This window comes from Vanacampus margaritifer, chromosome 9 (genome assembly GCF_051991255.1).
Source record: "Vanacampus margaritifer isolate UIUO_Vmar chromosome 9, RoL_Vmar_1.0, whole genome shotgun sequence".
NCBI classification, from domain to species: Eukaryota; Metazoa; Chordata; class Actinopteri; order Syngnathiformes; family Syngnathidae; genus Vanacampus; species Vanacampus margaritifer.
The window spans coordinates 23,568,808-23,596,553 of NC_135440.1; the positions used below are offsets into that span (position 1 = coordinate 23,568,808).

At 39.3% G+C, this 27,746-nt stretch overlaps 1 protein-coding gene and 1 long non-coding RNA gene across 3 annotated transcripts in view; both read right to left on the minus strand.

The window, feature by feature from the left end:
• The window catches only part of LOC144057782 (mannosyl-oligosaccharide 1,2-alpha-mannosidase IA), a 141,467-nt gene that overhangs the window by 91,190 nt on the left and 22,531 nt on the right, over window positions 1–27,746 (minus strand). The window lies entirely within an intron of this gene.
• On the minus strand, window positions 1,030–27,009 carry LOC144057783 (uncharacterized). The gene is made up of 2 exons (XR_013295325.1): window positions 25,934–27,009; window positions 1,030–1,145 (listed from the first exon to the last, which is right to left on the minus strand). It is a non-coding gene; the product is annotated as an uncharacterized LOC144057783 (long non-coding RNA).

Genomic DNA, 27,746 nt, shown 5'->3' on the forward strand with positions numbered 1-27,746 from the left:
CAAGTGTAATAAAGAGGGAGGGCGGCTTAAGAGACAATAAAAATGTGGCTTGATGAAAATGTCACAAGGGGGCGAGAGAGGGAGGGCCACGTCAAACGGCGAGCTGGGAGGATTTAAGGAAATATGGAGAGAGTTGTGAATGAGGGCAGTGTGACATCCTCCCTCACACACACACACACACGCGTACACCAGATGGGCCCGTGCGGATTAAAAGGAGGGCGATTGGTCCTCGTCGAGCAACATGCGAATCAAGCCAGCACATGTTTTTGCTTTGACCGCTGCCACCGCAAAAATATGCCGAAATGTCGCTACAGGGCTCCTGGCGACACGTGAACATCCAGTCACATGGTTACACGACAAGATACGGAATAGCATCTACTGTATGTTAGCGGCGTTAGACTGCTTTAAGCAACAGTTATTTAAAGTGGAAGTCAACCATAAACATTTATTGACAATAATATGTTATATGTTACCTCACTAGTCTAAACATGACATTCTGATTAATATTAATATTTGAGAAATATGAGTTATGAAGCAAAATCCAGCCGTTTTTATCCATGTCAGGGGGCGGCCATTTTGCTAATTGCTGTCAACTGAAGATGACATCACAGTTGCTCAGGGCTCAGGCAATGACCAATCACAGCTCACCTGTTTTCCGAAGCTGCGTCGTGATTGGTTGTTACCTGAGACCTGAGCAACATTGATGTCACCTTCAGTTGACAGCAAGTGGCAAAATGGCCGCCCCTGAGATGGATCAAAACTACTGTATTTTGCTGCTTAACTCACATCCCACTAACACAATATCGACCAGAATACCATATTTAGACTAGTAGGGCTGCATAGAACATATTATCGTGAAAAAAATGGGGGGTGTTGACTTCCCCTTTAAGCATAATATATTCTTTATCCTCTAAGAAAAACAACTCATATGAATGCAACTAAGTGCATCACTTACAGTTGTTGTGAAACGATTCATCGTTTGCACGACTGAATTATGCTGCCCCCTGGTGGACAAGGAGCCGCAATGAATTACCCATGATGCGTTTAATTCCAAAAGACAGCATTCTAAAAAAAACTTTTCAAATGAGCAACATGCTGCTTCACCATGTCTAAACTTCAAGATATTATAATAAAAAAGACTTTACCTGATGAAGCGTCACAGAGGAAGTGGTCACAGCAGCAGCAAATGGAAGAGAAAGCAGAAGACAAAACACAAGTTAGCATGTTGTAGCACTTGTAGAGCTACATGTAACGGACTACGTTTTTTTGGTTTTCTTTTTTTAGGGGGAAGTGAACGGAAAGGCATACAGAAGGCTTTGATGCAGCCTCTGAACTGAAGAGAACACTTGAGGCAATGGTATTTATTACAAAAACGGCCAGCAGGTGGCAGAAGAGTATAAGAGATCAACCAGGGCCATGTTGTAAAAAAGCTCTTTTCCCCAGTGTTTTCAACAGGTTAATGGATGATGAAACTTATTCTAATGCTACTTGCTGCAAAACGAAAACAGATAGAAAGACTCTAATCTTTCTTTTGGTAGGTTCTATGTTTTTATAGCAATAGAACACAATATTCTGTGGGCCTTGCAAAATCTGTCGAAATTCAGTAAAACAGCCTGGAGCGAAGGGGGTTGCTTCAGTGAAAATGGCTGGGAGTGAATGAGTCAATAATTGGTGAATGCAGCCAGTGCTCCGCACACAAAACCTCGAATTGATAAGCACCGACAACAAAGCACAATTAAGTCCACATATCTTCCATCAATGCATTTTCTTCTGGCTGAAGGCTAATGGAGCATCCACTTGATTAACTATTACTACTACTCAGACGCTTCACCACAATTACAGCAAAAGCGAAGACTAACGACACAAAAAAGCCATTTTCTCCGCCGCGCACGCCATCGCTGACCTTTCCACGGCTATTTCCGTCTGTCCGGTAAAACGCACACAGGCGGGACATTCTCTTGGTTTTGCTGGCGGCATGTAGTGGATCGTATGAAAGCTGTTTGAAATTTACAGTCCAGAAGGGCGCCGGGTAAACAGAGCGAGTTTGTAAAGTCAACACGGACGAACGAGCGCAAGACAGATGACGGGAATATAGTCTCAAAGCGTCCGTGTTCTCAAAAGGGCCCGTGTTGACGCACGAGCGGTACATTAGCCAGCTGCACATTAGTGCAGGAATAAGGCAAGCATGGCTGAGGTGAGAAATTAATTTATAGCTTGCGCTATTAGCTATACAGATACAATGTTGGAGAAAAAAAAAAAAGGTAAGGTAAAGGTCCTTCATTCATTCATTCATTCATTTATTTATTATCAAAGCCATACTAGAATCAACTGTAATTGATATACTAGATTCAAGTGTAATTGCACCTCCACTACAGTAGGTGGCAGTGGCGCTCTCATTGTCAGAGAGTATGCAATGAGTATTAGCTTATCTTAGAACAATTTTATAGACAAATGATACTAATTATAATCGTGGTGAAGAGTTGGAGGGGCGGGGACATTTTTATATCCCACTACGATATAGGTATCGTTGTATAACACGGCTCTCTACTGTGGTTTATTTATAGCTGTTCTGGTTATTTGTACTGCACATGATGGTTGTTATGAATAACTAGCATAATCACATGATGTGACGTGTACATTAACCGACCAGGTTCCCATGCATGAACAAGCACTCTGTGGAATTTTAATCCGTGGATTATTTGTAATTGTTCAGTTTGTTTATGTTGTGCAAAGTGGCTGTTAGCCTAAATAACCGGCGTGATGAGAGCTTGCATTAATTAGATTCACTTGTGCCGAACCATGCTACAGGCTCTTTGTGACCCAATAGAGAAATGGTTCAACCCCTGGGGTTACGTGAAGGCACTCTAAGGGGGTATGTGAAATTTAAAAATCAATTGAAAAAGTAGTATTTATCTACCCTTAGAATAATAATAATTGTTAAATTTTGCAAATATTTCAGAAAAATGTAAACTCTTAAAATGAACGTTAGATTCAGTAGACTATTCATTCAGTTGTCCTAAAAAAATAAAGCCTCTCCCCAAAACTGAATGGTTCGACCCAACCTGTCATATGCCACCTAGCATCACCCTGTCAATCATTTCAAAACTTTATTTAAAATCAAATGATTTCTTTTTGAGATCATATCTTTACTATGACTCAAAATGAGGACAGTTAATGGTGCTAATTTGTGTGTGCACAAATCTTGACTTAAAGTAATGGAATTATTTATTTCTTATTTTTAGTTATATCTTTTTATTTCCAAATAATTCAAGAGAGACCACTAAACAAATAAAGTTCCAACGTTTAACAATAATCAGACAATGATGATGCAAAACTATTTTAAGTCATGGCAGTTTTTCAACCAAAAACGCTTTGCACTGGTTGCCTTAAAAAATATTTCACATACTGCGCTAGATTATTGAGCAAGGTGGCAGTCATATAATGAATAACTGGCAGGGAATTATTCAATTACTTACAGTAAGTGTAATTAATTGCAAGCTAACCAACTATGAGAGCGAAACGGGTGCTGAAAACAGGAACGGGTCTGATATTTCCAGACCCTCCAAGTATAGAAGTGTACCAAAAACACAAATTAAACCACTTGGCTGAAACAAGGCTATTTTACCCTCCCAACAGCACGCAGTGTGTTGGCGTCGACTTGTATTCGCATCGCACACGGTACAAGCAGATCAGGCTAGCCGCCGTGGCTCTCTGCGGGTGCGTGAAGATGATCCAGATGAGATGTGACCATACATGAGCGCCTTCCTACCCCTTTTTTTCCTTTTCTTCCCTTCATCTGGGTTTTTTTTCTCAATTTTTAGGTGACAAAAAAAAAAAGCACTCTTTTGTAAAACTCTGGCCTGTGATCATCTCAGATCCCCAAAAGTGTCTGCATCCTTGGCGGCCGCATTCCCAACATATGGCGGGTGGAAGAAATGTGAGTCATCACTCTGGAATGCACAGAACAAAAGAACGCAGGAAACCGAAAAGCGCCTTGATCCCCCGCCACGCCGTCAAGGCCGCTTAAGCGCCGCACAAACATGCAGAGACATCACATTACGCATCCACCGGCTTTTAATAACACCCTCTTAACACAAATGAGCGACTGCGCCGTTGCTTTCGAACACACTCTGACTGCGGGGCACTTTAAAATCAAAACAACACTGAATGGGAAGAGCAGAGAAAATGTATGCAATAACTCCAAAACGGTGCTAATTCTCAAGGCGCTGTGTCGAGTCGCGGGGGAGGCGAGTGGGAGTCGGCGCACAATAAATGAGCTCCATTTTTGAATTGGCCTAATCTCATTTGCAACGTGCACGCCAACACGCAAGGCTTTTTAACGGAAGGAGATAAGCCCTTGACAGTGCAAACAATGATGAAACATGCGTCCCCTCGCTCGCTCATGTTGAACTACCTCCTGGTGACCCCTGATGTTTTTACCTCGGGAGAGTAAAAAAAAAAAAGCAACTCATTAAATAGACAAAATACAGTTCTAACTTCCCAGTCATATTATTTACCATCTTCAGTGTCGTAAACAACAGGGACAACAAGGATACTGATTTATAATAAGGATTTTGCCCGGTGATGTCACATGACAAATTGTTGCTAGGCAGATTAAGTGGAGCAAGTCATTTGCCCACAAAAAAAAAACACTGCATTCACTAGAAAACAGAATAAAGGAAATACTGTAAAACAATAAACCGAATAAACACATAGTTTGACTCTTCATTTCACGTTAGGTATTATAATGTAACGACGTTTATAGTATTAAATACTCAGACATGCGGTTAGCATTATGTTAACTCTTTGACTGCCAGACGTTTTCAGAAAAGGGATGCCGTGGGTGCCAGCCGATTTAAGCATTTTTGACTGATCTTTCACGGTCCACAGAAAATTATGTGTTTGGACTATGGAAACACACATGCTACCAAATGAAAGATTGGACTCTCATCTTTCATCAGAAAAAAAAGTTTGTTTCTACCTTATTCCGTTTTTCAGTAATCAACAATAGAAAATGGTTAGCTTCACCTCTGTTTTGAAAAAAAAACGTCTTTTAACGTCTTTGGCACTCCTCCACAGGATTTTACTAAACGTTATTTAACGTTTTTGGCAGTCAAAGAGTTAAGGTTATATGGAAAAAAAGTTTTTTTTAAACCAACAAACGCGCTTTCAGTAGTTTTCACTTCACGATAACATTGACACATTACTCAGCCATGCCATTAGCAATATGCTAACGTTTTATGAAACTTGCCATTGACATGCTAACAGTTAGCACAAAAAGCTTTTCTGTTTTAACATTTCAGTCTGAAACAAACTATTTCAAAATTCATCACGGTATCTTAACATAGAGACATTCGATTTAGTGTGTTAAATTTCGTGGAGAAAAAGAATGTTTTGGACTCCTCATTTGGTGAGACAAACTAACCTGCCATGTAAAGGAACTACGGCAAGTCTGAATGGACAGAAATTGCAGCAATGATAGCTCAAACTCTGGAGAACTGAAAACCAATATGAAGCCAGCAAACACTGAGGAAAAAGTTGTTTTTATTTATAGACAACGTGCAAAGGAATCACTACTGTATTCAATCGAAACTACATAGTGAACAACAACTATTTGACCAAAAAGACAAATACTATTGAAAAACACCAATTCAGAAAATTGTTTCCTTCCTGCGAGCCACTTACAAAGAAATATTTTCACACTCATTACACCTTTAAATGTGTATTGATCATTTACCACCCCCCTCTCCCAAAAATAAATAAGCACTATAAGCGCAAGTACACACTCACATACACACACGGAGGTAGGCTGACTAAGCCTATTAACAAGTCCAATAAGCTGATGAAGGCTGTCTAAATCATGAGTTACCGAGCACCTTTGCAGAACGGCGCTCTAATTGATCCAATAAGACCATTAAGAGTTGGTGCGAGCCGCACAAAAACAAAAAGCAAATGCCCAGCCTGCGCCTCCTCGCCCGGCCTCTATCAATAACGTTAAAGGGGACACATTGCTATGTAGACAAATGAGTCGATTAAGGTCTGTGGCAAAGCGCACACGGAAGGAATCTTTTGGCAAGGTAAAGGTGAGGCAGACTCTGAAAAGTTATCAGAGTTGCGTGTTGGTAGCGGGAAAAGTGGGTGTGGCCTCACTGACAGGTTCACACAAGCAGATGCAAAGTATTCAAGCCGTATCTCAAACAACAGCAACTACTAAAAGTTCTTAATCTCTACCATGCTCAGCACAGCACACTTTCTTTGTAAACCGGAGTGAGAATTCTGACTTTAATCTCAAAATTCTGACTTTAAAGTGGGAATTCTGACTTGATTCTCAGAATCCTGAGAATAAAGTCAGAATCCTGACTTTAAAATCAGAATGAGAATTCTGACTTTAAAGTCAGGATTCTGACTTTATTCTCAGAATTCTGACTTCAAAGTGAGGATTCTGACTTTATTCTCAGAATTCTGACTTTAAAGTGAGGATTCTGACATTATTTTTAGAATTCTGACTTTAAAGTCAGAATTCTAAAAATAATGTGAGAATCCTTTATCTGACTTTAAAGTCAGAATTCTAAAAATAATGTCAGAATCCTTTATCAGACTTTAAAGTCAGAATTCTGAGAATAAAGTGAGAGTTCTCACTTTAAAGTTTATTCTGATAATAAAGTCAGAATTCTAAAAATAATGTCAGAATCCTTTATCAGACTTTAAAGTCAGAATTCTAAAAATAATGTCAGAATCCTCACTTTAAAGTCAGAATTCTGAGAATAAAGTCAGAATCCTCACTTTAAAGTGAGCATTGTGACAATGCTCACTTTACAGTCAAAGTTCTGAGAATAAAAAGAGAATCCTGGCAAACTTTTTTTTTCCTCTCTTCACTGGCCCTAATTCTCTTTTTTTATTTGATGGATTTGCTGAATTGATGGAAAACTAGTTCAAAGTTGCATCCTTATTTCTATGCTCTCGATTTGTCGGTTGGGATCTCAGGTTTGACAACAATGCTATAAAAACACTAGACGTTATAAAAAACTAATAGGATTCTTGATATGACAAGACAGAAATCACTCGGAAGAAGAAAAGTTTCAACAGGGTTATGTTGTCAGGAACTTGTCCACAAAAAAACAACATAAAAATAAGCAAATGTTCTGCCTGCACAGGTTAGCATCATCCAAACTGCTCCGGGGCGTCATTAAAGTTTGATTCCATCTAATCTCATCTCCATTCCAATTTTTGCCAGCCAAAACGTTATATTTACCCAGCTGCTCGTCATCCTCGGATGACGCATTAAACATGAATGGCCAATTTTTGAGGGGCGGACCCCCCCACGCCCCAACCTCGACATCCCATCATGCCGCCGGCCATAAAACTACCACGGGAGCAGACAACAAATGAGAGTTATGGATGCTCGCTCCCATCCATCTGCCTCAGCTAACTCGCTCCCAACTCAGGAAACCAACCATGTCGGCTCCCGTGCAGGCGGAGCAAGAGGCCGTAAAGTCAATACCGTATCCATCAAGCAAATAGACTGCCTGAGTCTGGGGGCTCTTTATGGCGGAGGGAGGCGCAGAACGCGACAGTGGGAATGTGTGTTGGGTCAGCACGGCCTCGCTAAGGAGGACTTGAGTTGAGGCCAGCTGTCGATAAGTGATAGTCGTGTGTGAGGGGGCCGTTGGAAGGAGCTGCTTGACCGCATTACGGTTCGTCACCCGGGTTCAGGTTAGAGACGTGCAAGGTACGCCTTCATCAAGTCCATGCTAATGGAATGACGTATTGCACTAGAAACACCACTCACGAAAAATAGGGATAGTAGCTTTGCACTTAGAAGCTTTATTGGTGAACTTTATTTGACCTTCTCTAAACTCTTGAATGAAAGTCCAACTGTTTAATGTTTTAAGGGGGACACCGGGGACTTGATGTCACACTTTCACTCCAAAATGTGCACCGAATGAAAGACCAAAGTCTCGGGAATATTTTATATTCATGTCAAATCAAATTGAGTGTGAACATGTGACATGGTGCCCCATCGGGTAAGTTGTCACATCTAACAAAGTCCAAATGTATAAATACTAGGATTTTTATCTGGAGGACACTTATTTGTATTCCACTTTATAGTTGTACCCTCTGGTAAGAGAAGATAATTCCAATGTGACAACTTACCCATGTGACAACAAGCCCCGTCTTCCCTACTACACAAAGAGGACTGTTTAAAAAAATGAACTGTAAATGAACAAAGAATGTAATTTTAGGTTTCCCGTGAAATATAGCACGAAAGTCAGATATTGTTTACCTTTTGTGTGTCGTGTACATACATGGACAAAAGAAAAACCCAACAATGGTCACTGAAATAACTAAAAATATGACACAAGAAATAATTAACACTATTGTATATTGCCAATGACTATGAAGCATAACCTGCCGGCGAGGACATGTTAATCCAAGCTAAAAACGCAGCAGAGGTTGCTGTTGGGGGTAAACACAGCGGCATGCTGGCAAATGATTGTTGTTGTTGTCGTGTGCGCGGATTGAAATTTCGGGATGGATGCACGGGATAATTAAAAAAAGTTTAGTTCCACGTTGCTGAAGACACGGACGGCATCTATTTATAATACACGTCTCCCAGACCTCTGCTGCTTTGGCTTGTTGTTGTGGGTATGTCTCAAGCAGGAGGATGCCCGAGGGTAGATTTAGGATATGCTGGAGGGGGCGACGTCTGCCTCAATGTCTCTCTGGCGGACGTCCCAAAAAAAAAAAAGTCTGGACATCCTTTCTTAAAATGCCACTCCCTAATTCTATCTTGATCCAGACCTAGATGCGTGCTAGCAAGCAGATGGTAGAACGGATTGACGTTTGACACTCAGTTGTGAACAATCTTCTGGCCCAAGTGAAATGTCGACCCTTCAGCACAGCATTTGGGGATTTATCAGGATTGTGAAACCTTGGATTTGGCAATTCGTGAGACGGTACTAGCTGCAACGCTAGCTTTCTTTGTAGTACAGACGCTCCCCACCTTACGAACGAGTTACGTTCCGGACGATCGTTCGTAAGGTGAATTTGTTCGTAAGTTGCTTCAGTAATTTATGTTTAAAGCCTATATAAGTATATTGAAGGTTTATATAAGTATGTTTAAGGCTTGTACAAGTAACCTGCATTGGTTTGTACTGAAAAAAAATTAATAAAATGGAGAGAATACGTACAGTACTGTACTGTACTATGTATGTTAGAGAGAGAGAGCAGGAGAGACACACACAGTATGTACATGTACGTAATAAGATAAATAAAATGTAGTTTAACTAACTTTTGGAAGATGTACTCGATGCTTAAGGAGATGATGGAGGAGGAGGAAGAGGAGGATTTTATATCATGAGAGATTCTTCGTCGTCGCTGGAATCGGCTTCAAAAGTTATTTCCTGCTTCATGGGGACTGGCGTTTTCTTCCTCCTCCTCCTCGCCACGTTGCTGAGCCTCCAATGAGCTCTCACAGCGCCAATCGTCGGTATTAGCGGCGGAAAGAAGCACTACGCGCAATACAAAATCTAACTTACAGCATTTCTTTCCAAACATTTTTCGACATACTGTACGCGCAGAAATGTTCGTATGTACCGTTGTTCGCAACTCGAATGTTCGTAAGTAGGGGAGCGTCTGTAGTCATTTGACCTTTAGTAAAACAGTAAATAGTCCGAGGTCCACTCATTCACTGGTACACCTAAAAGGCAATTCTTAGTGTTCTTCCCCTCTATCAGTGCGTTTATATCAGGAAGAAAAGCATCAGACCGTTTTCATAGCATTCTCGGGACCTCTTAATGCTCTGTGTTCCAAACACTCTTGACAGAAATTGGAATCTCTTGCAGAAGGACTTACAGCTCAAGGAACCGAGATCCTTAAAATGTATTTAAATCTTAACTAAAACACATGGAAGCAGTTTCAATAGAATGTAGATTTAGCTCGACTGTTTTCACAATTTATTCTGAGCTAGGACTCAAAGCTGTTGGGCCAAGTAAAGACCCCCATAGAAAAAATTTATACGCCATGACATCTGATCAACAAGGGAATTTCCAACATCTGGGTTGCAGGGTTCTTTTGTGGGTTGTTTTGTTCCGTTTGAAGTTTACCCCAACTGTTATGCTGTGGGTCAAATCAAGTCAACTTAATTCATTCATTCTCAGCCATTTTCACTGAAGCAACCGCCTTCGCTCCCGGCTGGATTTTGACTGATTTTGCAAGGACCGCAGAATATTCTGTGGAATTGCTATGAAAAACATAAAACCTGCCAAAAGAAAGATTAGAGTCTCTTTATTCAGCAAAACCTGTTGAAAACACTAGGAAAAAAGAGCTTGTTGCAACATGACCCTTGCTGATCTCTTATACTCTGCTGCCACCCGCTGGCCGTTTTTGTAATAACTACCATTGCTTTAAGCGACCTCTTCATGTCAGAAGTTGTATCAAAGCCTTCTTTATGCTCTAGCATAAAAAAAATACATTAAAAAACGTATAAATGTTTTTGGGAGTGCAGGACAACGTATTAAAAACGTATTTACACGTTTCTGGGTTTGAATGAGTTAATAGTGGGAATTGTTCTTTCTGATTTTTTGAAATACTAATATGTTTGATATGTCTGTTTATTATTATAGTTTGAGTTACAAATGTACACATTTAAATAATTGTGACCGGATGTATCAAAAGTCATATGTGGAAGTTGATTTAAAGAAAAGAGAAAAAAACATTGTTTGTTCAAAAGGACCAATAAATACTATTATTTACAAAGAATCACATTTTCTCTCAAACATTTCATGGTTCAGGCTTTATTGAATTAATCTCAATCGGACCAACCTGGTTAAATAAAGGTTAAATATAAAAAATACATAAAAAATTAATACAGTTTTGTTGATGATAAAGGATGAAGGTGCTTATTAAGGAATTTTATTCCATCTGTCTGTGCCATAAACCAAGAAGTAAAATAAAAGACACCCTGTGCCGGATGGATCAACACATTTTTTTCCCCCCACTGCTGCCCGTAGCCTTCATGGAGGTTCAGTAACATTGCTAAAATGAAACATGACTTGACTTTTACGAGCATTGCTTTGGTCTCAATTTGTGCTTCTGAGCCCATTTCATGCTCAAGTAATCCTACCCAAGGCTAGCTGCTTACTGCTCCTCATGCTAAGCTAGGCTAACTGCACGGTATCTTTTGTGTGCGATTGCTACCTCTCTGATAATAATAACAACAATACTCTCTGGGAATGATTCTCAGAAAAGGGATGAACTCTTTGCCTGTCGAAGGATGAACTCCAATGCAACTCAACACCCTGGAGGTTTATTTTTTAGGAGGGAGTGAAGTAGTACACAAACACACACACAGAATAAGTGAGGCGGAGGAAGGGAAATATGCACAGGCACTCACACACACACACGCTCATTTTTACAATGTCCATGTATGCTGATTACTCTGGAGACTTTCACCACAGGAAGCCAAAATGTAACTTTTTAGTTACTATTACCCTTTCTTTATGTCTGGTTGACTGTAATAAATAATATGAACACAATTTTACATTACAACTATGCAAATTAGCATTGTCCATGTTTTTATGATAACTGCTTTCAATTGGGGCTCATTTGATTTCCTAGTCGGAGTTTAGGGTGAAGGCATAGAAGTAGACATTTCAGGCCTGGTTCCTTGACTTTTTTGTGCATAAATACTGTTTAAAAAAAATGCATGCAAAATTGCACACACAAAAAAATCTGCGAAACAGCAAGGGCGTGAACCGCGTTATAGCGAGGGAACACTTACAATTTTTTTTGAATATGTCTTTTTTTAGTCGGGGGCCAATTTTAAAAACATTCCTATAGTCGTCAAAATGATCGATATGTAAGCTTAGTGAAAATTATCATCAATCTGTCCTGCTTGCGATCAGAGGGTTATTTGAGGAAATTACCGAGTTGAAGATCATTAAAATAGGAGCCCTGGAATTTGCTCCCAAAATGGCTGCTTCATGTCCAAATTGCCAACTCTCTGTTCAGTTTCAGGCATGGATCCACATTTACGCATCCAGTTATGATAGTCATAACTACCACATTAAAAAAATATTTTTTTTTATCAGAGGTGGCAAATCCAGGTCTCGAAAGTAAAAACCATGCCACAGTTTGGCTTTAAGCCCCTGGTGCTAGCTAGCTAGGGAGCTACTTCGCTAGGGAGCTACTTCGCTAGCTAGCTAGCACCAGGGGCTAAAGCAGGTAAACGAGCACCATGGGAGCTAGCTAGCTAACTAGCTCTCTAGCTAACTAGCTCGTTTACCTGCTAGCTAGCAGGGCAACAATTAGCGATAAGAGTTAAAGGGCGAAAGCTAAACTGTGGCAAGGTTTTTACTTTCTGGACCTGTATTTGCCACCTCTGTTTACGGTCACACATGTATCAGGGCTTAATTTGTTTCCAACTTTGAGAATCCTCAAAACGATCATCACACTGTGCCGCCATTCTCACATTGGATGACACATGTAAAAAAAAAAAGCTTTCTGTCTGTGCCTGGTTCCTATAATTTTCCAGGCTGGACCAAAATTTGACATTTTTTGGGACATGCAGAAGCCCCATCAAAAAAGGTGATTCATTCATTCAATGATAATAAACACTCTACGGTGTTCTCTGACACTAATTAATAGTTTCCTGAACCTCGACCCAAGGAGCATTACACTTACCATAATACTTTAGAGACGTTACACAATTAGGTCAAGACGAAAGCCAGATTGCTTTCTGGGGAATAGAATATAAATGCAAATATGTAAATCTACTGCCTTCGTTCCCTCGCATGCATTTGCACTATTAAATATTAACATTGGGTAGTGATGGAGGCTCAGGCTACAACAAGAGCAATATTACACAAGGAGGGTTGCATTAAGCGGGTGGCCTCTAGATGGTCACAAATTGCCTGTCGAGTAAACTGCGTGTGGTAGATTAGGCGCAATTAAACACAGATTACGAGTCCGCAGATAAGAAGTGCTGAAAATGTGAGCATTAAATCTGTTGTTGACATATATTCAACATTTCTTGGAATCTTCATGTTTATTGTAGTTCTTCACACAAAATGAACCACCTTTTTGGGAGCCTCAAAATGTCCGATAATGTCGCTTCTTAGTTTGAAGCTGCTGTTTTGGGCAAATTCCAGGGCTTGTACTAGTGCTGGGACAAACCCAAAATCCAAATCCGGTATTTATTTACCATTTAAACAGCGGATCCCGAATCAAAAGCATAAAAGAAGTCCAAAAAATAAAAAATTTGAGCATAATGATACATGGTGTACTGTAAACGTATTTATGTTATCACACTGTTTGTCCAAAGTGCTTTACCAAGTCTCATATTCATTATTATTATTATTTTTTATAAACAAGTACCAAATTCCAAGAATGTTATGCAGCCAACGAGCTAAAGCAGCCGCGTCCATGTATAGAAAGGTTTTCCTTTTTAGTTTAAAATAGGAGCGATTAAATTTTTTAATCACAATTAATCGCATGACTTCAATAGTTAACTCACGATTAATCTCAAATTTTATGTCTGTTCTAAATGTACAATAAATTATTGTTTTTTTTAAATACTTTTTCATACTCTTTAACATAAAAGAGGAAACATGTTAAACTAATAGAAGTATGTGTTTAGTCATTGATACAGTAAGTTCATAATAGTTCATAAAATTGAGTTAAAATTAACTCATTCACTATAAAATTTGTGATTAATTGCAAGTTAACTAGTGAAGTCATCCGATTAATTACGATTAAAAATTGTAATCACCCGACGCCCCTAATTTTGTAATATTCTTTTATTTAAAAAACAAAACAAAAAAAGATTGTTAAAAATTAAACAAAAAATGTTTATGTTTTTTTTGAAGAAAAGATTATTAAAAATTAGGGGCATCAGGCGATTAACATTTTTTATCGTAATTAATCACATGACTTCACTAGTTAACTCACGAGTAATCCCAAATTTTATATCTGTTGTAAATGTACAAAAAAAAATCTAGGTTTTCATACTCTTGTTAGCAAAAATGGAAAAAAAAAAGTTAAACTAATAGAAATAGTCTATAGCTGTCAATGGTAGTGAATGAGTTAAAATAACTTACTTTAACCTGTGGAATCTCGACACTGGCCAACAGCAGCCAACCTTTGGTAAAGTTTTCATGCCGACGAATGTCATATCTTGGGCTGAAAGGTGCTGGGAAGTTTTGTCTGAGACTGAACGCAAGTTCCGGGCACACCAGACATATTTACACTACAGACGCGCAAGTCCTGAATCTCAAGACAAATCAAATCAAAGCTCCAGGAAGAAGAAACAAAGTTGAAGTCTTGAATCTTAGATTAGCTCTCTTGACACATAGAACGAGGTCATTTTTTTGTGTGTGTGTGTATAAAGAAGATCATTTTTGACTTAATTTTCACAAGTGCAGTCGGTGTTGATGGTATCAATCTGCAAATAAAGTAATGCACCCGTCTGAAAACGTCTCGCCGATTCATTGAGCCGAGGGACAGCTAAACACTTGATTTGCTTTAGCGGGCAATATAAAGTGGGCTGAACGGTGGCCTTGGGCCTCCAAGTGTGTCACCTGCGACCTCTCGGCAATTCACCAAAAAATGAGCCCCAATTGGAAGCGGCTATCCTAAGACGGACGGATGACGACAAATGGCAACGATTTTCCGCCTACGCCGTGTAATAATGGTGAAGTGTTGCATCAACGTTGGATAATAATTTGCAGGATTCACAAATGAAAAGGCGGTGCAGAGCCTGCTTCAAATCATCACCGCTTTGCAACTCGCATTTTTTTTCCCCCCATGTCAGAAGGAAAGAGCTTAACGGCAACAAAAGAGGCCAAAGATAAGGCAAATGTCAACGTCTGGATCTCTTTTGCCTCTTCTTCCATTTTCCTTAATCCGCCACATCTTGAAGCACAGATTGAACTCTAGGTTATCTGCACTATATTTTATATCCCACCCCCACTTTACTCCACAATCTTTGCTGGAAAAAGGATGTGGAGGAAAACAGAAAGGAAGCTAACAAGCCACAGCAGGCTTCTTCTTTTTTTTTTCTTTTTTCTTTTTTTCACAAGGCATGACTTCCAGGAAATGAAACGGCCGTGAGGTTGCACCTCCCCCCACCCCCCCCCCCCCCCCCCGTGGACAAAAGTTCAAGGAGGTTGCGCCGTCTGGGCACAAAACCTGCACCAACTTTCGGCCTACGTGGCCTACGTGATTTGTCTACACGACTAATCATGACTGAGATGGGACCGTCTCCAAGCGTCACGGTGGTTTTGCCAAGACGTCAAAGCAAGTAAAGACCCCCGTAGAAAAAAAGAATACACCATGACATCTGATCAACAAGGGAATTTCCAACATCTGGGTTGCAGGTTTCTTTTGTGTGTTGTTTTGTGGGTCATATTGACTCATTTAAAGTTTACCCCAACTGTGATGCTGTGGGTCAAATCAAGTCAACTTTGTTTATAAAGCACTTTAACTCATTCACTCCCAGCTATTTTCACTGAAGCAAGAATATAACATATAAAATATTGTGTTCTGTTGCTATAAAAAAACATGGAACCTACCAAAAGATAAGTCTCTTCTTTCATCAGGAAAAAAATATATATTTGTATCTGTTTTGCACTAATTAGCATTAGGATATACTTACGTTTCGTCAATATTTACATTCCTGGTGAAATCACTGGCAAAAAAGAGCTTGTTGCAACATGGCCCTGGCTGATCTTTATACTGTTCTGCCACCTGCTGGTTACCATTGTTTTAAGCCACCTCTTCATGTCAGAAGATGCATCAAATCATTCTGTTTGCTATTGCCCCCCCCCCTCCCCCCAAAAACATATAAATCCGTTTTTGGGAGCGAAGGACAAAATATTTAAAAAAAACGTATATACACGTTTTTGGGTTTGAATGAGTTGAAATTAAACCGATTTAATTGTCTGATATTAAAATCTAAAAAATGTTGTTCTGCCTGCAATTAATTTCTTTATTGTTGTAAGCGTTAAGGGACCAAAAAAAAAGAAACTACTTTATCAATTATATATTAATTTCAGCTTGAGTTTAGTTTATTAAAAGGACAGTGTGCAGTAACATTAAAAATATGGCTGCACCAGATTTAGCACAATGCTAGTTTCCATCTCTAGTTCCCATTAAATAAAAATAACAGCAAAATATATAGGGCTGTATCATCAAATTACAAGTCTTATAAAAGTGCTGAACTAAAAAAATACAATTTTAAAAATCTACAACGGGCATAAAATAAAAAGTCAGTGATGTAGTAGTCGTGTTAATGTTGCAGCAGCAATTATAATTGTAGCTGTATCCATCATACATATTCATTTAACCCTCCTATTGTGTTTGTTTCGCACCACAGTTCATGGGTCAATTTGACCCGCTCTAATGCTTAAATCATCAGAAAAAACATATCACATAATGCAATGCAAAAATACAAAAAAAGACAAATTAGTGCCAGCAGACTAAATGTAATCTTTTCCCCCCCTAAATTTTCCAAATGGGTCAATTTGACGCGCATCATGAAAGGAATGTTTATTAATCGGCCAATTAATCGGTTGTCAGAATTGTACATGTTCATCATCATGCATGCAAATGAGAGCATTGCAAAGCAACCAATCGCTATCGTCTTCGCTATCTGTCGGGTAATCTCCGCAGTCGAGGGGGTGGGCGGGGGGGAGGGGGGGTCAAAAGTGCAGCGATCAATGGCATCTGCCGTTTGTGGTGGATCAAACACGCGTACGCTTGATGTGCGCAGTTAAGGCTGTCAATAAGCGAGCTGGCCGTGACACTTTTCTTATCGGTCAACGAGCTTGATTAGAGGCGAGGTCATGAAGGGCCTGTGTTGTTTGTCATGCTTTATGCTGTAAGAGGGGTTGGGGGGGGGGGGGGTTTACAGCTGCTTGGGGAGGCTGCAGGCCGCAGTTAATTGTGGCGAGCAGTCAGCCTGCGAGTGTTGGCATGTGTGGGTGGTAGCAGCGCTACATGCCATTAGTCTGCGTTGTTTAAGGACAAGACAAGTCAAAGTGTGAGGTGTTAATTCAGAGATGCTACGGCTACCAAGACCTGCCGCTAACCATAAATGTGAAATGTCTTAACCTTTAATTACCAACTAAATCCTAAACTTAAAGTCCATGTAAAGTGAAAATAAAAGTGGTAAACACAACTACATGTACACGTTTCAGGCACTGAAATGTTAAAGCCTACTGGTTGTCACGGGGCTTTTCCCCGCGTGACAACGAGGCGCTCTAATGTGGACATGTCAGCCCGGAGCCCTGGTCAACATGCTGGCTGTCAGGTCGGGATTTGTATTTGTCATTTCCCCCCCCACCTCACTATTTCACCGTTCTCTATGTGACGTGGGTGCACTCGCTGCTGACAACGAGACACTCTAAAGTGGCCACAGCAAGTCTGAATGAAGTGCCGGTCCATATGCTGGCTGTCAGATCGGGATTTGTACTGGTTATATTTCCCCCTCCTCACTATTCAACCAGTCTGTGTGACGTGTGTGAACTCGCTGCTGATAACGAGGCACTCTAAAGCACCCACAGCTGTCTGAAGGAAGCGCCAGTCCATATGCTGGCTGTCTAATTGGATTTTTTTTTCTTTGATCCTTGCACTTCAGCCAATCCCTGTGTGTCATACATGCACTTGCTGCTGACAACGAGGTACTCTAAAGTGGCCAGTTCACACATTGGCTGTCAAGTCAGAATTGTTTTCCCTCCTTAGCGTGATATGCATGCACTCACTGCTCACAAGGCGCTCTAAAGCAGCCATACCGGCCCGAAGTCCTGCTCCACACTTAAGCTATCGTGACATTTTTCTTCCTCCTCCTCTCCCATGACGTGCACACACTCACAGTCGACAATGGGGCGCTCTACACGACTGCGCCAGCCCGAAGCGCCCACCCACACGATGACTGTCAAGTTGGATTTTTAAAACGTTTTTAAGCTCTCCGTGACGTGCATGCACTCATGGCCAACAACGAGGCGCTCTACAGTGGCCAAAAATGAGGTGTCAAGTTGAATCAAAAAGTTCAATAATTTGACATTTAATAACTACAGTTACTGTTTGGAATATTTAAATGCTTCTTTAAACATTGCTTGTACAATAAATGTTTTAGAATGGACAACGGTTTGACTGTCCATCTTTTCCTTTGGGAAACTGTGGAAACGTTATTCACTTTTAAGCCCGTCGGGGTGCACGTCGGAAAACAAAGGCGTGACACGAAATGAAGAGCGAACAAGTCTGCGACGAGCATTGTGGGAATTTCAAGGGTTGTGACCCATTTCTAGTAACCAGGAGAATGAGCGTGCCCATGACAAGCAGACTGTATCTAAAAAAAAAAAAGAATAAGAAAAACATGAAGCAGCAGACGCCCCCCATTGATAGCACATTTTAATGAATTGTCATGACGCTTGAATAAATGAGCTGCCGCCTGTGTTATTTTCCACGCTCATCAATATTCATGTTGTGCAAACATGCACCATCCAGCCCCTTAAAACGCGCAAAAAGCGTCAGCCGAGGCTTGGCGGGTTTCAGGCCTAACTGGCTCAAGTGATGATTTCGCACACACGCGTAGAGAAGCATCCGCTTTTTAATTAGTGCACAAACAGGCAGCTCGAAGGGGGGAAACATGATCACAGTATTTCAAATATTATTTCTATTGTCAATGTGAACTTCTCGCACCAACGCCCCGCGCACATCCCAAGCTTTGCGAAACACAGCGGAGACGGTCGTGTAATCATCTCAATGCCCTCACAGGCCTGTCAAGAGAGAAGACAATAACAAACGGCAGCATTTGCTTTCCCCGGGTGGAACAGGAATAACAACATGAAATGAAATGAGCTCAAATGAAATCAAATTGCAAACAATAAACTGCCAATCTGCATTTACTTTCCTCAGGTGACAAAAAAAATACTACTACTACTTCCACTCCAACAACTACTACTAATTGTTGTTATTATCATTCACAAAAAAATAATTATTATGAAATTATTAAATGATAAATTAGCCAAAATATGAAAATAAATTAAATAAAAATGCTTATGAAAAATCAAATAAATTAATTTAATTATATATATATCTATTATATATATATATATATCTATTATATATATATATATATATATATATATATATATATATATATATATATATATATATATATATATATATATATAATAATTAATAAAATAAAATGCATTAAATGTTTTATTATTATAAAATAAATTATTGTAAATTATGAACAAAATAGTATTAGGCAAAATCAAGCAATCTGCATTTACTTTTTTCACCAGGTGGCAAAAACATAAATAATTTATAAAAAAATATATATTAAATATTAAAAAATAATAATTATGAAATTATGAAATGATAAATTTGCCAAAATATTAAAAGAAATTAAATAAAAATGTAATTAAAAATGAAATCTAAAGTAAATTATGAGAAAAGGAATAAAATAATAAAATTTTATTATTATTTATTACTATTATTATCATAAACTACTGTACATTATGAATAAAATAGTATTAGGCAAAACATCAATCTGCATTTACTTTTTTCACCAAAATTGGATTTATTTATTTACTTATTTTTTTCAAAACAATTATTATTTTAGTTTTTATTGTCTTTATTTATTTATTTTATTAAAAAAAAAAGATTTGCATACATTAAAAAAAAAGATGAAAATAAAATCATTTTAAAAATTAAATGGATGAGAGCAATCTTCCAGTGATATTGCACCAGTCTATGGGTTTGTTGTCCCGCTGCCGCAAAAAGGCCCAAAAAAGGCGAGCAAACAACCCGCATCCACACTAATAGCCCCTGGCCAGGTGGAAAGGGCTTAACTGGAAGCCAGCCACACAGACTCATTCACACGTGTACCCCCACGTCCATGTGTAAATCCTGCCAAGAGCTGCCATGATGGACTCTCTTTTGAGCGACTGGTCGTCACGTTAGCCAAACATGACCGGGAGCCGTGCTCGAATGATGTTTGCCAGAGGCCGAAATCGAACACAAGGGATGAGAGCACTTGGGCAGAACACGCTGATAACGGGCCATTTGTAGTTTAGCGTCACGGTATTGTTTGGGTTGCACCTTTTATAGAAAACAGCAACATGTGGAAAAGGCCAATGTCCCAACTTTGCAAATGCAAATGCAAATGCAAATGCATTGTGTCACAGGCTACAGCTAAGTCTAATGTGTGTGGCAAGACTGTTAGAAAACATTCCAGAGGTGCAACGATTAATCGATTAATCAACAACTAATCGTTCATGAAGTCAATGGATAATCGTGAGACCTTTTTTAATTTAAATTTGTCCAAATCCTCAGAAATTCAGCCTCTCAACAGTAAATATTCTGCACTTTCTGCCATCGTGCATCAACGTAAGTATCAAAATTAAACATTTGCAAACATTATTTTAAAAATCAAAATAATAAACAATTTTTGCTAATTTTCTGGCATGAGCCAAATCAGTAACTAATTCCTGGACTGTCAGTTTGAAATCTCTGAATGTATTTTTTTTATCTGATTAATCGACCAAAAAATGGACAGATTAATCGATTACTACAGTTCTCATTAGTTGCAACCCTAAAACATTCAGTTGGATGTTACAAGTCAGTAATGGCATTTTGTTACTCTAAAAAACATTTGCGTGGAACTTATGCCAGTAGAATAAAATAAGTGGTGTCAAAATTAGTGCGTTAATTTTGAGTTAATTAAAGTTCCTTTAATGCCACTAATTTTTTTAACGTGCAATTAATCACCGCCCCTTACTTGGAAAGCCTGTACTGGGAGTGCAATGCAGCAGACACGTCCACGTCAAAATTAAGCAATAATAAATGTAATAATAATGTATATATGAAAAGAAAATACACTGAGCTGTCACCAATTTCTTACAAATGCAATTATGCCGTCTAGTGGCAGAAAAATGACCTCAACACAAATCAATATCACACTCGTTTTTTTTACAGTACAGTACATCTTACAAGTACAGGTATAAAATTTGCGATTAATCATGAGTTAACTATTGAAGTCGTGCGATTAATTACGATTAAACATTTTAATCACCTGACCCCCCGCAATTGCAATAATCAAGTACCGTACTCTGTATTGGCGACTACTTGAATGTATGAAAGTATGAAAGTTGTATCAGTGCATTTTCACACAGAATGGAGAAAAAGGCCATTTAAATCCCTTTTCACACTGTCTCCATCATATCACCTCAGAAGCCAGAAAATTTGATTTGACTTGACAGGCCATTGGCAGGCAGTTGGAATGGGGCTTAAGCCCGCGACTGCCGTCTGCTGCCGCCTGACTGGCTGACGTGCAACCACAACAAAAAAAGCTAAAGCTAATTGTTGCTGGCTATGGAGTGTCAGCAACAAAAGCAACCATGATGTCACGCCTGAGGAATGATCACTCCAAGTCTCTTCTTTCTACTTCCCGTGAGATTTCCCAAAGCCCTTTGCTCGAATATGTCGCTCGCCGTGTCAGGCCCACGCTGAGGCGACTCTGATTTTTTTGTTTGCCTATGTAAGCAACCCCCCCTTTTTTTACTACCCCCTCCGCTCCTCTCTGAGAAGACAGTAAAACAAAGAGCATCTTTGTCCGCTTTGCCGATCGGACGCTGACAGGCACGGACGAGAAAACGGCTTCGGCCCGTAACGAGCGTATTCACGCCGCCGGGAGACGTCTCCGTCAGAACACAAAGGCGGACGAGGGCCGGCTTTTAAAGACACCGGACCCGTCTCGTCATCTCCGCCAGTCTCTGGCTGGTGTTTATCTTTCCTTTTGTAGAGCCTGCACTGTTTTAACAGCTTGTCTCGTCTTTCCGCCCGTATCTATCCAAATGTCACGTTTTGGCCACAAATGAGAAGACAATGGACTTTATCAAACGGCTCAGGCGGCCGATAAGATGCTGGACAGCCGCAGGCGTAAACAAACCCGAGAGGAGTCAGTAAACATCAACTACAGTTAAAGCCCCTTTCACGCTGGTTATCTCAGCCATCCTGTGTGTAAGGTGGAGGGTGTGTGTATATATATATATATATATATATATATATATATATATATATATATATATTAGGGGTGTTGGAAAAATTCTATTAGTTTCACTTTTTTTTTTCCACTTTTGTTAACAAGAGTGCAAAAACCTAGAAAAAATGTATTGTACATATAGAACAGATATAAAATTTGTGATTAATCTTGAGTTTAAATAATTAAGTAATCAAACAAAAAAGAAAATATTCTTAAAAAATTTGGCGCGTCAGACGATTAAATTTTTTAATTGTAATTAATCGCATGACTTCAATAGTTAACTCACGATTAATCACAAATTTTATATCTGTTCGAAACGTACAACAATTTTTTTTCTAGGTTTTCATACTCTTGTTAACTCTTTGACTGCCAGACGTTTTCAGAAAACGGATGCCGTGGATGCCAGCCGATTTAAGCATTTTGACTGATCTTTCAAGGTCCACAGAAAATGATGTGTTTGGACTATGGAAACACACATACTACCAAATGATAGATGAAGATTGGACTCTCATCTTTCATCAGAAAAAAAAGTTTGTTTCTACCTTATTCCGTTTTTCAGTAATCAACAATAGAAAATGGTTAGTTTCACCTCTGTTTTGGAAAAAAACATCTTTTAACGTCTTTGGCACCCCTCCATAGGATTTTACTAAACGTTATTTAACGTTTTTGGCAGTCAAAGAGTTAACAAAAATGGAAAAAAGGGAAACTACAAATAGTTCAAATGAATTTTTTACGTCTATAGCCCTCAATGGCAGTGAATGAGTTCATTTAGGGCTAGAAATCAATTATCAAGCCTCACAAACATTTTTGCTTTGTTTTAAGTGGAAACTTTTTTTAGCTTTTGATGAAAACAACTGAAAATCCTGTTTTCAGTTTATAAAATATGCATTTTCTGACATGTTTAGAGCAAAGTACTACTTTATTATTACAGGAAGAAATTACCGGGGACTCTTCCGCAACCAAATCAATCAATACCACTTGGTCAGTCGTTCACTCCCCGTAATGACCACTGTCTAAAATCGGCGGTTTCAGAGCACAGAAATAATAGAGGAGTTCATGTCGGAGCATCTGGCTCCATGCACGTAACATCTGTTAGTCCACCTCAGCTCACGAGCAGCCATTCAGCAGTCCACAAAAATGGACTGACAGCATCCATTAGCCATTTTAGCGGCGGCGGCGGCCGACTTCCTTATCCCCGTCCCGACTGTCAGTCATGCCGGCCGGGAAGCAAATGGAGCACTTTGCCGGCGTAATTGCAACGGAGATGACAACGGTGCTTGGAGGTGGGTGTGGCAGTCCAGCCTGCGTAAACGGTGCTGACACCCGCCGCGACCAAATCATGGACGGAAGCTTGAACAATTGCCAGCAAACGTCAAAGCCAGTCCAAAGTTGAAAGGACGGCTGACGGAAAGAGAAGTTGACAGGAACATTCCGGGAAGCCGGAAACTTTCAGGAATATTTTTACAGATAAAATTTGGTGTAGGGCCGTAGTTGTTTGTTCGTATTAAGAGATGTTTGATGCCACTTTTTTTTCAGACCGGCACTGATACCACTACTAAGTTTGAAAAACAAGCAAAAAAATAATAATAATTAAAATACAATGAATTTTAATTACATATATATATCAATATAGCAATTTCCTTAAAATGTTATCAAATGAATGACAATTTTCTATTCTTCTAATTTCTAGTTCAGCACAACAGCCACAAAAGAGAGCTGCTGATAATTTTTTTCTTATTTTGCTGACCAATTATTGTTGTTTATTTGGTATCTAGTGATAAAAACATCACAATTTAAAAACTTTGCAATATCACACGATGGACTGATGTATTCGCCAGCCTTTTTGAAACTGAATCCGTTTCCAAAGTAAAAGCAGATGTTTGAAAATGTCCTATTTTCATTAAACACAAAGCTAATCAGTCTGATTATTCAGGATTCGGCACAAAAAAGGGTTCTCTCGATGCATTTTCCACAAAGTTGCTTGTATCGTTTTTTGTGTATCAAATCCCTACCCTGTGCTTGGCGGAGGTAATCGCGCATCCTCACTTCCTTTTTTGAGCAACAGCGAGGTAGTGAAAGCATGAACGGTTGCAATTCGGGGAGGGATTAGGTAATGTATCGACCAACAATCCATCCCCCCCCCAAAGTAAATAACTTGAACATCAGGCCGACGACGGGCCAAAATTGCCTTATTGATTCACGCCGCCACTTTTCCAGCGGCGCCGTTGAAAAATTTGTGTCAGAGCGACTTAAAAGAAGGAACATGATGGCGATCAGATCAAATTGGGCTCTTTGTGTTTGAGTGTTGCTGAGTCATGGTCTTTCCTGTGCTGAGAAGGTGAACAGTGTCTTACAGCGCTGACTCATGGAAACGGCTCCACAATCAAACAAGCCCGAGCAGACGTGTCTTTTCATGCCTTCCCGCGCTCACTATATGATCAGTCTCTTCATGCCTGCACAGGAGGGACCGACAGTTTCTTTTAACCGACGAAGAAAGCTACACCGATCGTCTCCTACTTTCCTTCCATTTATTTTTTTATTTGTGTTGCATCTGCACTAACATTATTACTGGTACTGTCTTTAAGTAGCTGCTAAAAATGAGTGAAGCAATCAGAAGCCAAGGTTGTAAAGAATTAATTTGATAACTTGAACTTACTTATTAAATTTGTAATTATGACAAGAGGTCCTACAAAATCTAAAAAAGTCCACATAAAAATTCAGTAAAATGGAAAAAATATATATATTTTGACTTGACTGCAAAAATTATTTTTAAAAATTGCAAATGTTAACAGCATAATTATTGGTTTTAATAGATTTTAGAAAATACACAAAAAATGAAAACTTTTTTACACTGGTCAAAATATCAAAATATTTTAACACAAGAGACCATGCAAATTAGAGAAGAATGAAAAAGTAAACTTTCTCCCACATTGTGGGAAAAAATTCTCACATGGTGATGCAAAATCTAAAAAAGTTCACACAAAAATTCAATAAAAATAGAAAATATATATATATATATATATATATATATATATATATATATATATATATATATATATATATATATATATATATATATATTGAATTGACGGCAAAAAAATATAGATTTTACCTTTTCTTTTTTGTAGATTTTACAGAATACACACAAAAAAAATTCAAACTTTTTTTACACTGTGATCAATATATCAACATATTTTATTTTAATTCATTAATTATATTTATTAATTTATTTTTTTAACTAACTTTCGTTTTATTTTACCTAATTTGGAGGAAAAAATCACAACGATCTTGGAAAATTGAAAGAAAATAAATGCAAAACTTCAAATATCAACAAAATCCAACATCGACTGCTTAAACTTGCTACCTGAACCTTGGAAGAGAACTTTTAAGAACTGTAAAGAAAAAAGAAAGCCCAAACTGTTCCCTGTGTAAACTTTTTGTGGAAAAACAGCGTCGCCATTTGTTGCGGGTGTGTTTTGTTAATCCTGCAAAGTACCAGGAGGAGCCCTTGGCGGAGGTAATAACCTCCTGAGTGGCGCACTATATTGCGTTGACTGAACTTTCTGATCACTTTACGAGATGGCTTCAAAGTGGAGAGAGGACACAATCTTTTAAGACAAAGAGCAACACCAACTCTATTAAACGTGTGCAAGGTTATTAAGGCTGCCTTATGCTGATCTACGGCACATTTCCTACCTAATTTAAGCGCCCCCAAAAACAAACAAAAAAACAAGATGGTGGATGAGAGAGATAGACGGCGAGAGAGAGAGAGAGAGAGAGAGAGAGAGAGAGAGAGAGAGAGAGAGAGAGAGAGAGAGAGAGAGAGACGGCGAGAGAGAGAGAGATGAACGATTACAGAGTTAAGGAGCGGTGACTTACAGGTCGCCTTCAGCTAAGAAACGCGGAATGTTTCTCCACGCCGACACATGACTCGTAAATCTCCATCGCTTTCCGCGTGTAGTCCAATAAAAGCAGGCCAGAGGGACGCATGGGGAGAAGGGGGCAAACTATCGGGAAGTGCTGAGTGGACACTTTTGCGGCGTCAATACCTGGCGACGGGAAACTCATGATTCCCGGTATTGTTTTTGTTTCGGTTGGGAAACGGGTGGGACGTGAACTCTGACCTCGATAAACGAGCGATGACACTGACGATGCTGACTCCATTTCCTGTTTCCTGCCGCCAGACGTGAGAAAGCGAAAACCACTTCCTGTTGCTCCGTGTTACTAACAACGGGTTTATAATCAAAATCATGGATGCGCACACTTGAAATTGACATTGAGGAAAGAACGATGAATTAAGTAATCAAATTCAGATTGGCATTGCAATGTAGAGCTGTCAAAATTAATCAATTATTAAATTAATTGACAACTACTTTAATGGCCTGACGAATAATACCTAAACATTTATGTATAATAAATCTGATTATATTTATTGTGCTATAGATAATTGTTTGTGTTTATTTTATAGGAAGATGACCTTAGAATAAAAAAAATCACATAATTAATCGCAATTGTAATGTCACGAAAGGGGAAAAAAAAATTCAAAATGGCTGAGCCCTACTAAAAATGTCTTATATAACGACTGCCGTCCAGGTTCATCTGCATATAAAGCTCCTCTCTTTTATCAAGGGCACATTCCGAGCTTTGGTTGCCACGGTAACAGTCTTGTTTATGCCCCATACGTCTTTTCCCCGACTCCCACTACCAGCTCAGCTACAAGATGACCCTCTTTCCCAGCAGTGCGGTCCTGATCTCGACACTTTGAGGTGACTCTCGTCAGGCTAAAAATACACCTGCGGCATATGTGCAGGCAGGCAGGGACCAACTTCTGTGTTTTGTTTTTTTATCTGCGCCAACATTCACACAGCCAGACGTACTTTTACAACCTAATCACGACACTCCTGCTGTTTACATTAACATGATCATCTTCTTTTGCAGATGTTTTTTGCAGTGTCTCAGCGTAAATGTTGATTGAAAAAAACTGCTAAAAAAAAAACCATTATAATGCCTAATTGAATGGCTTTGTCATTTTAGCTTTTTCATGCCAGACTCTGATTCGGATTTCTGTACTTTTTTCAATATCCTGGACCATATTATTATCGTGGGCCACATATCGTCACAGTATTGAATCGTGAGTTACCCGTATCGTCGCACCCCCAGTAACTACAATATAAAGATGTTAGCGCTGGCAGACTATCATTTACAATTTTCATCGCACGCCCCTGTAAATAACTGAAATTGAATCAAATCACTAGGTAACTTTTTTCCAACATGCCAGGGGGCGCTATTAAATGAATTTTAGAGGGTCAAATTGGGGACCTCCCAAAAAATGAACGCGCTTTCGGGCATGTTGAGGCCTCCAAAAAGTCGATTAGCTCATTGGAAAAACACCAGTAAACTCTTTTGTAAGAGGACCTCAATATATCAAAAACAACAATAAAATCTGTGCTTGGCTTCAGATGTTGTTTGGTCAGCCTAAGGAGTTTGTGTGCAAGAAGATAGCAAACCGTTACGTTATGGATGCGTTCGATAGGTGATAACGAAACCCGTGGCAAGGACTCGTCCTCTCGTTGGCCCTTTGCTTTTATTTCTTCTTGAGCTTTTCTCTTAGCGGCAGCGTGGGAGTGTTAGCCTACTAAGCGCTTATTGATCAGCCGATCGCTATCCTCGGCGAGTCATGCAGCATCCTACA